General features: G+C 35.9%; 1 protein-coding gene across 1 annotated transcript in view; it reads left to right on the top strand.

The window, feature by feature from the left end:
- CLDN17 (claudin 17) overlaps positions 1-15,607 on the top strand; it is a 28,176-nt gene continuing 12,569 nt past the window's right edge. The window contains exon 1 of the mRNA XM_082391987.1: positions 1-15,607. This exon is cut by the window's right edge and continues 12,569 nt beyond it. The gene's annotated coding sequence lies outside the window, so the exon portion shown is untranslated.

Raw genomic sequence — 15,607 nt, forward strand, 5'->3', positions numbered from 1 at the left:
TTGCAGATGACATGATACTATACATAGAGACTCCTAAAGATGCTACCAGAAAACTACTAGAGCTAATCACTGAATTTGGTAAAGTAGCAGGATACAAAATTATTGCACAGTAATCTCTTGCATTCCTGTACACTAATGATGAAACATCTGAAAGAGAAATTAAGGAAACACTCCCATTTATATGGCAACAAAAAGAATAAAATACCTAGGAATAAACCTACCTATGGGGACAAAAGACCTGTATGCAGAAAAAAATAAGACCCTGATGAAAGAAATTAAAGATGATACAAATAGATGGAGAGATATACCATGTTCTTGGATTGGAAGAATCAACATTGTGAAAATGACTATACGCCCCAAAACAATCTACAGGTTCAATGCAATCCCTATCAAACTACCAATGACAGTTTTCACAGAACTAGAACAAAAAATTTCACAATTTATATGGAAACACAAAAGACCCCGAATAGCCAAAGTAATCTTGAGAAAGAATACTGGAGTTGGAGGAATGAGGCTCCCAGTCTTCAGACTACACTAAAGCTGCAGTAATCAAGACAGTATGGTACTGGAACAAAAACAGAAATATAGAGCAATGGAACAGGATGGAAAGCCCAGAGATAAACCCCTGCACACGTGGTCACCTTTTCTTTGATAAAGGAGGCAAGCATATACAATGGAGAAAAGACAGCCTCTTCAATAAGTGGTGCTGGGAAAACTGGACAGCTACATGTAAAAGAATGAAATTAGAGCACTCCCTAACATCATATACAAGAATAAACTCAAAATGGATTAAAGACGTAAATATAAGGCCAAACACTATAAAACTCTTAGAGGAAAACATAGGCAGAACACTCTATGACATAAATCACAGTAAGATCCTTTTTGACCCACATCTTAGAGAAATGGAAATAAAAAGAAAAATAAACAAATGGGACCTAATGAAACTTAAAAGCTTTTGCACAGCCAAGGAAACCATAAACAAGATGAAAAGACAGCCCTCAGAATGTGAGAAAATATTTGTAAATGAAGCAACTGACAAATGATTACTCTCCAAAATTTACAAGCAGCTTATGCAGCTCAATATCATAAAAACAAACAACCCAATCCAAAAATGGGCAGAAGAGCTAAATAGACATTTCTCCAAAGAAGATATACAGATTGCCAACAAACACATGAAAGGATTCTCAACATCACTAATCATTAGAGAAATACAAATCAAAACTACAGTAAGGTATCACTTCACACCAGTCAGAATGGCCATTATGAAAAATAATAAATGCTGGAGAGGGTGTGGAGAAAAGGGAACCATCTTGCACTGTTGGTGGGAATGTAAATTGATATAGCCATTATGAAGAACAGTATGATAGTTCCTTAAAAAACTAAAAACAGAACTACCATAAGACTCAGCAATCCCACTACTGGGCATATACCCTGAGAAAACCATAATTCAAAAAGAGTCATTTACCACAATGTTCATTGCAGCTCTATTTACAATAGCGAGGACATGAAAGCAACCTAAGTGTCCATCGACAGATGAATGGATAAAGAAGATGTGGCACGTATATACAATGGAATATTACTCAGCCATAAAAAGAAACGAAATTGAGTTATTTGTAGTGAGTTGGATGGACCTAGAGTCTGTCATACAGAGTCAAGTAAGAAAGAGAAAAACACATACCGTTTTCTACCACATATATATAGAATCTAAGAAAAGAAAAAAACATGGTTATGAAAGACCTAGTGGCAGGACAGGAATAAAGACGCAGATGTTGAGTATGGACTTGAGGACATGGCGAGAGGGAAGGGTAAGATGGGACGAAGTGAGAGAGTGGCATGGACTAATATATACTACCAAATGTAAAATAGATAGCTAGTGGGAAGCAGCCACATAGCACAGGGAGATCAGCTCGGTGCTTTGTGACCACCTAGAGGGGTGGCATAGGGAGGGTGGGAGGGAGATGAAAGAGGGAGGAGATATGAGGATATATGTATATGTATAACTGATTCACTTTGTTATAAAGCAGAAACTAGCACACCATTGTAAAGCAATTATACTCCAATAAAGATGTTAAAAAAATAATAATAATTTCATAATCTGGCTTCTGAATTCACATTTGATATGCACCAGAGAACACTGTATTTTCATGTATTTTTAAATGCTCTTTAATTGCTAGATATTCAATTATAAGAAAAAAGTAAAGTGTGAAATTACCCTGAATCCATGGGTTATGTATCTGAGCAATTGCATACGCTGTTAGCCCTTCTATTTACAAACACATGTTTAATAACAGCAGAGCACCCAGGGTGAAGCAGAACATGGTTCAGTGCAACCTATTATGCACACTCAACTCATAAGAGTTTAGTGAACCTAAATAGCTTATTTTATAACCCTTCACATCATCTGGGCAAGAGTTATGATTAATATAAAAAATATCCACAGTGCTTACATATTTTCTCCCCAAATAACTGATTAGTAAATTTATAGTCAGCTAAGAGTTTCATTTAAAAAAAATTATGGGTAGTGGTTTTGGATATTCTTTAGAAAATACTGTACTCTAGAGTTCACCACTTGATTGAATTCTGAAGGTTTTTCCTTGTGTGAATCACCACATGAAGCACAACAAAAAGAGCAATAGCAATTCTTTTTTTAAGCAAAAACCTCATTGAGATTTTGTAGGGATTTTATTTATTTATTTTTTATCCCACCAACCCACCCTCAGCCATTTTTACTTATCACAATTGTCACATCTAAAATATTAAGTATCTGAAAAAGAATATATATGTGTGTGTATAACTGACTCACTTTGTTGTATACCAAAAGCTGACACAACATTGTAAATTAACTGTATTCCATTTAAAAAATGGTTATTAAAAAGTAAAATCAATAAATAAAATAAAATATTGAGTATGGTGAAACCTTTGTAATCAGAAATTCTCTCAGGCTTTATGTGTGTGTGTTTCGATGCAATATTGTACATTTCTCAAATTATTACATTTATCTAATTATATGAAAAATTTTTACATGAAAAAGTACAGCTGATTTATGTGGCTCTCTGCTATTTTCTAGGCATAATGCAGAATTGCCTGTAGGAATAATGCCCTCCTGTTGCTTTAAAAGGACAAAACTTGAAATGCCTTAAGAATAGACTCTACTTTCTTAGGTGACTGCAGATGTAATTTTGTATGACTGGTAAATTTAAGTATAATCTTTTGGGAGCATTATTTAATAATACCTTAGATATTATAACAGAGGAATGAACAGATAACACATTAGATTTCTGTTAAACCCCTTATCACACTTTATATTGATATTAGTTTCAAAATAAAATTAATTCAATATATTCTTATTGAGCTTATCATGTTTTAAATTTAAGTTGGGTATAAAATTTTGCCCTTAGATGCAAAATCTCTCCCTAATTTTAAAGATATGATTGCACTGTCTTCTAGCTTTATTGTTGCTATTGAAAAGGTAGCTATCAGGTCAGAAGATGGCAGAATAGGAATTTTCTATCATCATCCCCCCACAAAGCACTGATTTTGACAACCACGCATGGATGAGAGCATCTTTGTAGGAGTCCAGGAGTCTAGCTGAGAAGCTCCAGCACGCTGAGTAAACACACTGCAGAGGGTAAGAAGAACAGTTTCAATTTCCCCACGTGACCCTTGCCCCAAAGAGGACATCTCAGGGCCAAGAGAGAAGCTCTCGACCTGTGATTTCTTTTACTGGGGAAAGTGGACGTGTAGTGAGTGAATGCCTGGCTTCCCCAGCCATGTGGGATACTGACCAGGAGACCCATTTCTATCTCACCCTACCCGGTATACTGAGGTGATTGGCGTGGCTGAGTGGCTGGAAGAGGCTGGGAGCACGGCAACCAGGGCTCAGAACACAGCAAAAGGCATAGATTCTACTAATAGTTTCATGGACTCCATTAGGAAGCCTTCCCACGAGCTACTTGAGATGCATCACCAGCAGACGACCCCGCCCACTCCACAGCTGGCCCACAGGCATCCCCCAATGCTCCACATGCTTCATGCACCCCCTAGTGGCTGGTTCCCTACGCAAGTGCCCACAGAAGTGAGTGTGAGCATTTGCAGGAGGTTTGGGAGCACATATATAAAGCAGGTCCAGCTCTGCAGAATTGGGAGAAGGTATAAAACTTGAGCATTTCAGGGCACTCCCCTAGAGAAAATAAACTGGAGGCTATCAACACCTAGACTGGCTTTGTAGGACCAAAAGAAAGTACACAATTTTGAGAATTCCCCCTCAAGAGGAAACAGGAGATGTGGAGCAGGTGCATGCACAGAAAAAGTCTGAGAGAGCCACAGACTCCCTTGCCAGGCTGACCAGTGAAGGTATTTCTCTCCTGAAAAGATGCTCAACGTCACTAGTCATAAGGGAAACAAAAATGAAAACTGCAACGAGATTTCATCTTACATTTGTTCGAATGGTTATTTTCAAAAAGACAGAAGGTAAGTGTTGGCAAGCATGTGAAGAAAAGGGAACACTTGTACTTTATTGGGGGGAATATAAATCAGTGCACTGATTATGAAAAACAGTATGGAAGTTCCTCAAAAAAGTAAAAATAAAACTACCTTATGATCTAGCAATCCCACTTTTGGGTATATATCCAAAGGAAATAAAGTCACTATCTTAAAGAAATATTTGTACTCCCATGATCTTTGCGGCATTATTTGTATTAATCAGGATGTGGAAAGAACCCATGTGTCTGTAAGTAGGTGAACTGATAAAGAAAATGTGATATATTATATATATGAATGTGATATAATATATGATGAAATATTGTTCAGTCTTAAAGAAATCCTGACATTTAATATAACTTGGAGGTTATCATGCTAAGTTAAATAAGTCAGACACAGAAAGACAAATATTGCATGATCTCACTTAATGTGTGGAATCTAAAAACCCTGCATTAATAGTAAAAGAGAACAGAATGGTGGTTACTAGGAAGGTGTGCAGGAAATTGGAAAAGGGGGAGATGTTTGTCAGAGAGAATAAGTTATAGTTATAAGATGAATAAGTTCTAGAGACCAATGTACAGCATGGTGACTATAGTTAAGAATAATAAATTTTATACTTGAAATTTGCTAGAATAGATATCAAGTGTTCTCATTATACAAACCAAAAAAAAAAATGATAACTAAGGTGATGGACATGTTAATTAGCTTGATTATGCAATCATTTCATAATGTATACATATTTCAAAACATCACATTTTATACCTTACATATTTACAATTTTTATTTGTCAATCATACTTCATTAAAGCTGGAAAAATAAAAAATAAAAAGTGAAAAGAAAAAATAGTTATCATGCTAATTATTGTTTCCTTGTAAGTTGTCATTTTTTTCTCAACTCATATTAACATTTTTCTCTTTTGTCATTGGTGTTCTGCAATTTACCACAATACAGCTGGAAGGATAACTCTTTATTTATCGGATTGGAATTAAAAGTGCTTCTTAAGTCTGGCAATTAGGTAATTCTGATTTCAGAATCTGACTTTCTGGAAAATTCTCAACCATTATTTCTGATTTTGGTTTTCTTCATTCTACATATTATCTCCATTTAAATGTAAGTAAGTCCAGTTAAACTTACTTTGAATTTATCTTCCACAGTACTCAAACTTCCTTTGGCATTCCCCAACTCTTTTTCTTTGTTACATATCAATAATTTTTAAAATTTATATTCTAAAGATCTAACTCTTTTTAATCTCTTGTAATACCCGTTTATCAGTTATTTTTATTTTCTTGAAATTTCCATTTGCTTTGAGTCTACATTTTATTTCATATATATATTTTTATTTCATATTCTGTTCCCGATAATCTCAAATTTTTGGAGGTCTGATTCTGCTGTTTTTACCTTCTGCAAGTTCTCACATATTATGACGTTTCCTTGTGTATTTTGAGATTTGTGATTGTGAGTCCTGTTTGGGGGATATCTGTGGGAATTCATTGAGGACTCCTTCAGAGGAAAGTTACACTGTTTTTGTTAGGCACTTTTACATGGCCACAGTATCTCAAGTTACTTTTGTAATTCTAATCTGAGACAAGCAAATTTCCTTTTTGTTGGACTTACTGGTGGAAATTCTTTCTAATTTAATCTTTCTCCTTAAATTGTTGTTCTTTGAGAATCTTACCCTTATTCTAGGATGTCTAACCTGAATCCAGGATTTTGCCCATGCCCTGTGCACTAACCCCCGCCCCCAAACTGCAGTTCTAGGCCACTAGGGATGGTAGATTTCCTACGGGCATTCTCAGCTGCTTCCTTTGCTAGTTTCTCAAAATTAAATTTCCGCTTAGTTCTTAATCTCAAAATATTTCACCTATTTTCTCGAAAACTTCTTAGACGTTAAATAAAATGACGTTTTTTCTTTCAAGCATTTTGGATTTTTTTCTGAGGAAATTATAACGTATTAATCTCCAGTATCAGCAGAAAGTGCTGAATATCAATTGAAGTGCTAAATTGATATCCAATGCTTAATAGCACAAGAAGATTCTCTAATTGAAATTAAATAACCCTTGACTTATATTGAATAAAAACAAAAAACATATTTCTCAGATTTTATGATTCATTTTAATACCTTTCTTGTCAAGTAAATAACCTGCTTAAGAAACTTATAATTGGCCTCAGTTTTAGATCTCAAAAAATCTAAACTCTTTACTTCTTAGGCCCAGTGATGTTTATCCCAACCTTATTCCTTTACTATATGATTCTTACTAAAATGCATAAAAAGACAATTTCAGTAAGTTAAAAATATCACCCTTACATCAATATAGAAATGAACATGTTTCAAAGGTGTATTTACTCATTAATGAGAACTACTAGGTTAGGAGGGCTGGTTGCAGGAGCGTTTAAGGAAAGATGTATTGAAATAAGTTTGCTAAGTCAAAAACAAACCTCTTCAGTGTCCTAAGAGAAAGGAAACATGAGGACAGATGTTATCTTTTACTGTCCAGAAATTATTTGCCTCTGTACAGGAAAGAATCTGTAAATTAGCATGTAACATCACAAAATTTCAGCCCTAACCAATAATAAATGCCAAGTAAGACATAGGTACAATGCCCTAAAGAATTAAATAAGATTTGGTTGACTCTGTTAAGCAATGGCATTGGGTTCATGGCATTGAAAGGACATGCAGTTTTTATTTTGCCTTACTTCTAAGTAGTGGATCATTTTTTTTTTTTTTCATTACAAATGTAAAGTCTATGAGGGTAGGGGTTTTACAATTCTTGTCCAGTCTTCCATGACTAGTGCACAGTAGAGTGGTCTGACACATATTAGTTGCTCAGAAAATATGTTGAAATAATGAATCAGTGAAACTGACCTACTCTCTATGCCTTTTTTTCATCTATTTATCTAAATTATGGCATCCCCACTCTATCAGACCTGAAGCTCCCTTTAATATAAAATATTTGGTAATGTCCTATGGAATATTGTGGAATGAAAGTCACAGATAATATAAAATAGTCATTTGGAAAAATTATGTCCTACTATAACATAAGGGAAACTTTAAATAAGAATAATTTATTTAAAATAACACATTTCATTATGTAGTCAAATAGGAACAGCTACACTAAAAGAAAAATAAATTGGTCAGATGCTTGCTTTTATATGTAGACTCACTGACAATATGGACGTTAGAGACAGATTGGTACAGATGTTAGATTTGTGACTCAAATTCCACAACTGATTGCCATGAATGCCGTGATTTTTTAAATGATGAATAACTTTTAGTATAAGTTCCAAACAAAATAAAAGTCAACCGTCCCTCTTTACTGCAGTCCTGGATTTTCACTGTTCATTAAAAAAAATTATTTTGTGTTTAAATATAAAATAGAGTTTTATGTTCATAATCATACACGGGGTTTTCAGTCACCAACCAAAAGATCATTAGAAAGCTGCATGAGATGCAGTGTACTTTGTGAAGGATTTACTGTATTTTAAGTCTTGTTTGTACAAGAGGACTATCAGACCTCCACCTATTAAATGTTAATGAAGTTCCTTATCACTGCAGCAACCAAATTCCACTTCCCCAAAAACGCATTATCAAAATATTCCTAAGCTTGTATTTCCCCATTTCAGGACCACTGATTGAGGCATATTTACCAATTTTTAAAGGGTCAATTTGAACAATATATCTTCATGAGTATTTCCCAGTGATTTCTGTGACTATTATCCTCTCATTTCTCCAGCACTTGACAACTTTTAAAGTTTGTATATACAGTGAAGTGATCAAGAGTGTGTGCTCTGTAATCTCCTTGTCTGCGTTTCTATCTCAGACGCCCGCTGTGTCCCTGGGCACTTCATCTACCGTGTCTGTGTTTCTCTTTTCTCATTTGTGAAAAGTGAATAAAATTGGCAGCTATCTCACTGGGTTGTTGTGATGAATAAATTCACATCAGTTACAAGATTGAAGAGTTATCTCAGTTCATATTAACTTTTATTTTCTTCTAGTTAGTACCAATCAGTTGGTCTTTTAAATATGCACCACTAGTCTTGTTTCGTTAAATAGATGGCAAGCTCCTTGAAGGCAAGGCATTTGAAAAATGGTGGATAAACTGTTGATAACTTATACATATTTATTAATTATGTTTATTTACTTTGAGCCATTACAGAAGCATAATATTTGCATAACAAAACTCTTGAAAATATGAGTTAGAATTGCAAAGCATTCTACAAATATTCCCACAAAAGAAACATTAGTTCAAAGAAGAGTGCTCAAAAGCAGAGGAAACTAAAAATATTTTTCTCTTTGTTACTGATTTACAGAATGCCTTTGGCCAAGTCACTGAGCTGCTCTATATTCTCACATTTTCCACAACCAGGTGCAGATGTAACACCTGCTCATTCCCTCTCTCTTGGGAATGTTGTAAAGTTAGATAATGTGTATGAAGCCTTTGTTCCCAGGCCAGGGTACAATTATCTGTCCTCTTATTAAAATTCCTCTCTCCTGTGACATTATAAAAGGTCTTAGGAATCATGTCTTCCTATGGATTTTCTCTGCTAGAAGAAGGTGTGTTTGCTCTTTTTTCTTAACCTCTGAACAATAGAAAATATTCATTACCTTATTAAAGAGTTGGATAGTATTACCTAAAGCTTCAAGTGTCCCCACCATCAGCTTTTATGATTCCCATAAAAAAGTTCAGGAGCATGCACTGAACTTGGATGGTAGAGAGCCTTGGTTTTATATTCTCATCTTTCACAGTGAAACATTAACTGTCAAATTAACTATAGACATTTCTCCAAAGAAGATATACAGATAGCCAACAAACACATGAAACAATGCTCAACATCACTAATCATTAGAGAAATGCAAATCAAAACTACAATGAGATATCACCTCACACCACTCAGAATGGCCATCATGAAAAAATCCACAAACAGTAAATGCTGGAGAGGGTGTGGAGAAAAGGTAACCCTCTTGCACTGTTGGTGCGAATGTAAATTGATACAGTCACTATGGAGAACAGTTTGGAGGTTCCTTAAAGAAATAAAAATAGAACTACCATATGACCCAGCAATCCCACTACTGGGCATATACCCTGAGAAAACCATAGTTCAAAAAGAGTCATGTACCACAATGTTCATTGCAGCACTATTTACAATAGTCAGGACATGAAAGCAACCTAAGTGTCCATCGACATATGAATGGATAAAGAAGATGTGGCACATATATACAATGGAATATTACTCAGCCATAAAAAGAAACAAAATTGAGTTATTTGTAGTGATGTAGATAGACCTAGAGTCTGTCATACAGTGTGAAGTAAGCCAGAAAGAGAAAAACAAATACCATATGCTAACAGATATATATGGAATCTAAAAAAAAAAAAAAAAAGGTTCTGAAGAACCTAGGGGCAGGACAGGAATAAAGATGCAGACATAGAGAATGGACTTGAGGACATGGGGAGGGGGAAGGGTAAGCTGGGATGAAGTGAGAGAGTGGCATGGACATATATACACTACCAAATATAAAATAGATAGCTAGTGGGAAGCAGCCACATAGCTCAAGGAGATCAGCTCGGTGCTTTGTTACCACCTAGAGGGATGGGATAGGGAAGGTGGGAGGGAGATGCAAGAGGGAGGAGGTATGGGGGTATATGTATATGTATAGCTGATTCACTTTGTTATAAAGCAGAAACTAACACACCATTGTAAAGCAATTATACTCTAATAAAGATGTTTAAAAAAAAAACACAAAAGAACCCAAAAAAACTATGGAAGAAACTGACAATTTTCCAACTCTATGCAATTAAATTAGTTAATTAACTAATTAAATTAATTAGTGTCAATTGTTACTGATTTTTAATTTGTTTTTGTAAGATAAATTCATACTTTTTAAAAAAATTAATTATTTATTTATTTAGTCTGCACCAGGTCTTTGTTGCAGCATGCAGACTTCTTAGTTGCAGCATGCATGTGGGATCTAGTTCCCTGACTAGGGTTTGAACCCAGGCCCTCTGCATTGGGAGCGAGAAGTCTTACCCACTGGACCATGAGGGACGTCCCAATTCATACCTTTTTAAGGCTAAAGAAGCCCTTAACTTGGATTGAACAAAATGCAGCAGATTTAAGCTGGCATATGGTAATCAGATGTGGCTCTGAGGTCACACTGCTTGAGGCTGAATCTTGGCTTTACCTATTAGCTGGATGACACTGCACCTTAGTGTGTCATGCTCAGTATTCTCTTCCGAAAGATGGAATTGAAGACGATGTCAACCCCATAGGGTAATTTTGAGTGCCAATGATGATAAGTAATGCATAGATCACATAGGAAATAATAGTACATATCTTTGTGACATGTCAGAGTGCTAGGTAAGTACTGATATTAACTATGATTCTCTGGGATGGGGGCCTGGCCTCTGCAATGCATGCTGTTTCTGGCCTCTACTCACTGGATGTCAGCAGAATCTTCCCAGTTTGAATCAAAAATATCTCCATATATTGTCAAATGTCCCATGGGGAAGAATAGCCTCTGATTGAGAACCACTGTTTTGTATTATAATAGATTTTATGGGGAGGGGATGGAACAATTTCGAAATGACATAGTCCCTGAAGACCATAAGCAAACAGTCCAATGGGGGGAGAGACCTTTGAAGCATAGACTCTGAACTGAGACACATCAGAACTTGAATTCAGATGCTGAACATTGTTCACTGTCTCTAGTTTCTTCATTTTCTTATCTGTAAAATGCAGATAACCATTAGAACTAAGCAGATAATTCAAGAATTTGGCTGGTGGCAAAATAAGTGTATAAAATTAATGATTTTCTTATTTTACAGTTAAAAATTATAATGGATAAAAGACCTAAATCATAAGAGCAACAAATATAAAATTAGGAATAAAATTAACAAAATAAAAACACCCCAAATGTAAGCTACACACAGTAATTACTTAGGGTTATAAATTAGGAAACTGATATGAATCTTTAATATTGGAAACTGTTGGTCATTTTCCATGTAATAATACCATTTACATAAATGCTTTCAGAATCCAATATGGTCTTTTCTGTTGTTAATTTAACAAAACTATTTTAAAGTTCATCTGGAAAAAATCCAAAAGTATTTAAGAAGTAGAAAACAGGAGATTTTTAAAGCTTTTTAAAGAAAATTGCAATAATTAAAATGTTATGTTATTAACGCAAAAACAGACTAAAGAGAAATTCATCCCAATTACAAAAGAAGACAAATAATATAAATAGATCTGTAGCAAATTAAATTGTAGAGATCCATGAGGCAGAATAGAAAGTCCAGAAACAATTTAAGTATGTTTTCAATAAATTAAAAAAAAATATTTGCTGAACCCATACTATGTTCCTGGAAGTGGTCTAAATATCGGGGGTATATTAGTTATAAAACAGAATATGTCCTTGTTCTCTTAGATTTTCCCTAGAATAGGCAGAAAAACAATTTAAAAAATCAACTCATAGATTTGTAATATACTGTCTGGTAGTGATAAGTGATTTAAAAAAACATAAAAGAGAGTAAAGTGACAGTCATAAAGGATTTCCAATTTAGGCAGGGTGGTCTCTGGTCAGAGAAGTCTTCTTTTAATAAATAACTTTTAAGCAGAGATTTAAAAAAAAGCAGACAGGGAACCCCACACATATCTGAAGATAGAGCATGGAGGGCTTTGGGGCCAGACCAGTGGGAGATTAAGTCAAAGAACTAACTGGGTACCAAATATGATAGGGATGCTGGATTTTATTCTAAGTGTGATAGAAAGCCTCACGAAGGAGGAAACATAATCTGTGAAAAATAAAGAGTAACAGGGAAAACCACAGCAGTAAGAATAATTTGAAAGCAGCATCAGTAGTTTGGTCGATTGGACCATGACATTTGTGGTGGAGGAGATGAGAAATAGTTAGACTTGGGATTTGAAGATAGAGCATTAAGAATTACTAATGAATTATATGCTGTATGTGAGACAAAGAGGTGAGTTTATGGTTACCTTCAACTTTTTTGGTCTGAGAAACTGGGCTGAAGAGGTTGCATTTATTGAGACAGGGAAGGAATAATTTGGGAAAGTTTGGGTAATCAAGAGTTTGGCTCTGAACAAATTATGTTTGAGATATCTATTGGACCCCAATGTGGAGAAATGTTTAATAGGTTGTTAGATAGATGAGTCCAAGTTCAAGGAAGTGACAGCAACTGGAGACACAAATGTGGAAATGATTTTAAAGCCACAGTCTGGATGAGGTCACCAAGAGTGAACATGCAAATGAAGAAGTGTAGAGTTCCAGGGTGCTGGGTGCTTCAAGCATAAGGAAATGATATACACGTGTATTCATTTCCCATTGCTGCTGTAATAAATTACCACAAACATAGAGTTTTACACATCACAAATCTATTATCTTACAGTTCTGGAGGTCAGAGGTCCAAAACAGGTCTCAGTGGACAACATCAAGGTGTTGGCAGGGCTAGGGTCTCTCTGGAGGCTCTGGGGAGAATCTGTTTCTTTGCTTTTTCCAGTTTCTAGAGGCTGGCTGCACTCCCTAGCTTATGACCTCCAAGCTCCATCTTGAAAACCAACATCTGGCTATTCTTCACATACTGTCTTCTCTCTGGTTCTTTTTCTTCTGCTTCCCACATTTGAGGACCCTCTTGACTACCTTGGACCTATTCATGTGATCCAGGATAATCCCCCTATCTTAAAGTTATCTGCATCCCACCCATCTAGGTCATCACAGAGCACCGAGCTGAGCTCTGGTCAAAGAGGGAGGGGATATATGTATACATATAGCTGATTCACTTTGTTGTACAGCAGAAAGTAACACAATATTGTAAAGTAATTATACTCCAATTAAAAAAAATTTTTTAAGTAAAGATAAAAACTGGAACACTCAAGTCTCAAAAAAAAAATGTTATCTACCATCATCTAAGTTCATCTGCAAGTTTAATTCTTCCTTTTCATGTAACTAAACTTATGGACATCTTTGGAAGACCACTATTCTCCTTACTACAGTCTGTGATAACGGCAACATGTTACAAAAAAAAAAAAAAAAAAAAAAGGAGAAAACAATAAAAGATGTAGAAGTGTAGATATAACTGGCTAAAAATATGAAAAAAAAAGAATTAGAGTGAATTTCTTATCTCACATCATATATTAATTTAATAATCAAAGCATTAAAATTTTCTTGTAAAAAATAAGAATCTTCTTGAGAACTAGAATAGTTTATAGAAGAGTGTACCGAGGAATTCAATAAAAGCATGATGGAAAATATTAACTGATTTGATTGTGGTGCATCAGTATTGTATGAAGCATGTACGTTAAAGCAAAGAATAAGTAAAATCAAAAAAGGCAGGCAGCAAACAAAACCATAATACAGGATGTTGGAAATGGAAGCAGGCTTTTCAGTGCTTTTGTGGCCATCTCAGGATATTCAGCCTTGACTTTAATCCAGAACGTATGGAGATTTGAAGTTGTCTCAAACATACTTTTTAAGGCCACCGTCATTTGCGATCTCAAGCAGTTGATCCTCTTCTAGCACAGACAACGTTGATTCACCTGGCTTATTCATAAACAAGTCGTGGACCCATTCCTTCCCAGTTCGGGGGTCTTTTGTGGTTGGGAAGTAATGCTCAAACTCTTTTGAAAGCTGAGATAGGTGATCATGTACCAGCTGGGAGAAAGAAGTCCCTGGCTCAGTCTCTTTCAAAATCTCTGCTAATGTTTGAAACATATCGAAAACCCCAGTGTTCAATCATTGCCCCCATAATTCCAGTTTGGCTTTGAATGCAGCCACTTTATCTGTCGACTTGAACACAGTTGTCGTTCTCCCTTGAAGTGACAGATTATGTTCATTGAGCAGGTTGAATATGTCACACAAGTAAGCAAGTTTTGCAACCCATTCTGTGTCACTGAAATGTGCTGCCAGTGGTGACTGTTTTTCTAAAAGAAATCTCTGGAGCGGCTCTCATAACTCAAAAGCTCTGACCAGTGATCTACCTTTAGAAAGCCATCTCATTTCTGGTATAAGAGAAGACGTGTGTGCTCTGTGTCCATCTCCTCACAGAGCAGCACGAACAGACGTGAGTTAAGGGCATGTACTTTAATGTGGCTGATAATTTTAATCACATCCTGCAAAATGTTGCTAAGTTCAGGTAACGTTTTTTGGCTAACCAGCATTTCTCTATGGATGACACAGTGCATAGACTCACATTCAGAAGCGACCTCTTTGACTCGAGTAGTGAAAGCAGAAAGCTGTCCAGTCTGGCAGCCTCTCCGTCTGTGCATATACTGACACAAAATGACCAGTTCTGTTTTCTTAATATGTAATCATTCAAAGACTTGAAGAGTTCTGCAGCTGTGGTGTTGACTGGCAACAAAAGTGCACATAACATATCCTCACGCACATCCTCCTGAAAAATATATCACACGAAAACAAGCATTGTTGCCTTGTTGTCAACATCGGTAGACTCGTCAACCTCGATTGCGTACCACGGTGACTCATTAATCTTCTCTAACAATTGTGCCTCAGTATCCTCTGCTATTTCATCAATTCGTCTAGTTATGGTGCTAGCCAAAAGAGAAACACGTGCCACCTTTTGAGCTGTAGCCTCTCCTAAAAGTTCATGACAAATGTCCTTAGCAGCAGGCAATAGTAAAGGGCTTCTTAGCTTTAGCAATGCGGTTAGCCACTAAGAACGATGCTCTCAGTGCAGACGCATTTGATAAAGTCGTGGGTGGCCTTCAATAATTGCTTCTGTTCTTTGTGTTCACGTTTATTTCTTTTGAAATACTCCAAAGGCTTGTCTTTTGCTGCAGGGCGCTTGGTCTCTATGTGGCAAAGCAGTTTTGAAGGTTTCATGGCTTTGTTGGATAGTCGGTCGCCTTATATTATACAAAGTGGGCTTGGAGAATGTGAATCACCTGTTGCAATGAACCGGTAATTTAAGTAGGACTCTTGGTATTTTCTTTTAAATGTAACTTTCTTTTTGTCGGCAGTATTAGAGTCTTCTGCTGTCTCATCATTGGGTCTTTCCCGGTTTTCAAAGAAGTTCTCCAGCAACATTTGTTTTTTACTCATTTTGTCTAAGGTTAGCTTGTGGGCTTACCAAAGCTGTGACTGAGAAAAGTGCATAGTGTG

This window comes from Balaenoptera borealis (genome assembly GCF_965194805.1).
Source record: "Balaenoptera borealis genome assembly, chromosome: 5".
NCBI lineage: Eukaryota > Metazoa > Chordata > Mammalia > Artiodactyla > Balaenopteridae > Balaenoptera > Balaenoptera borealis.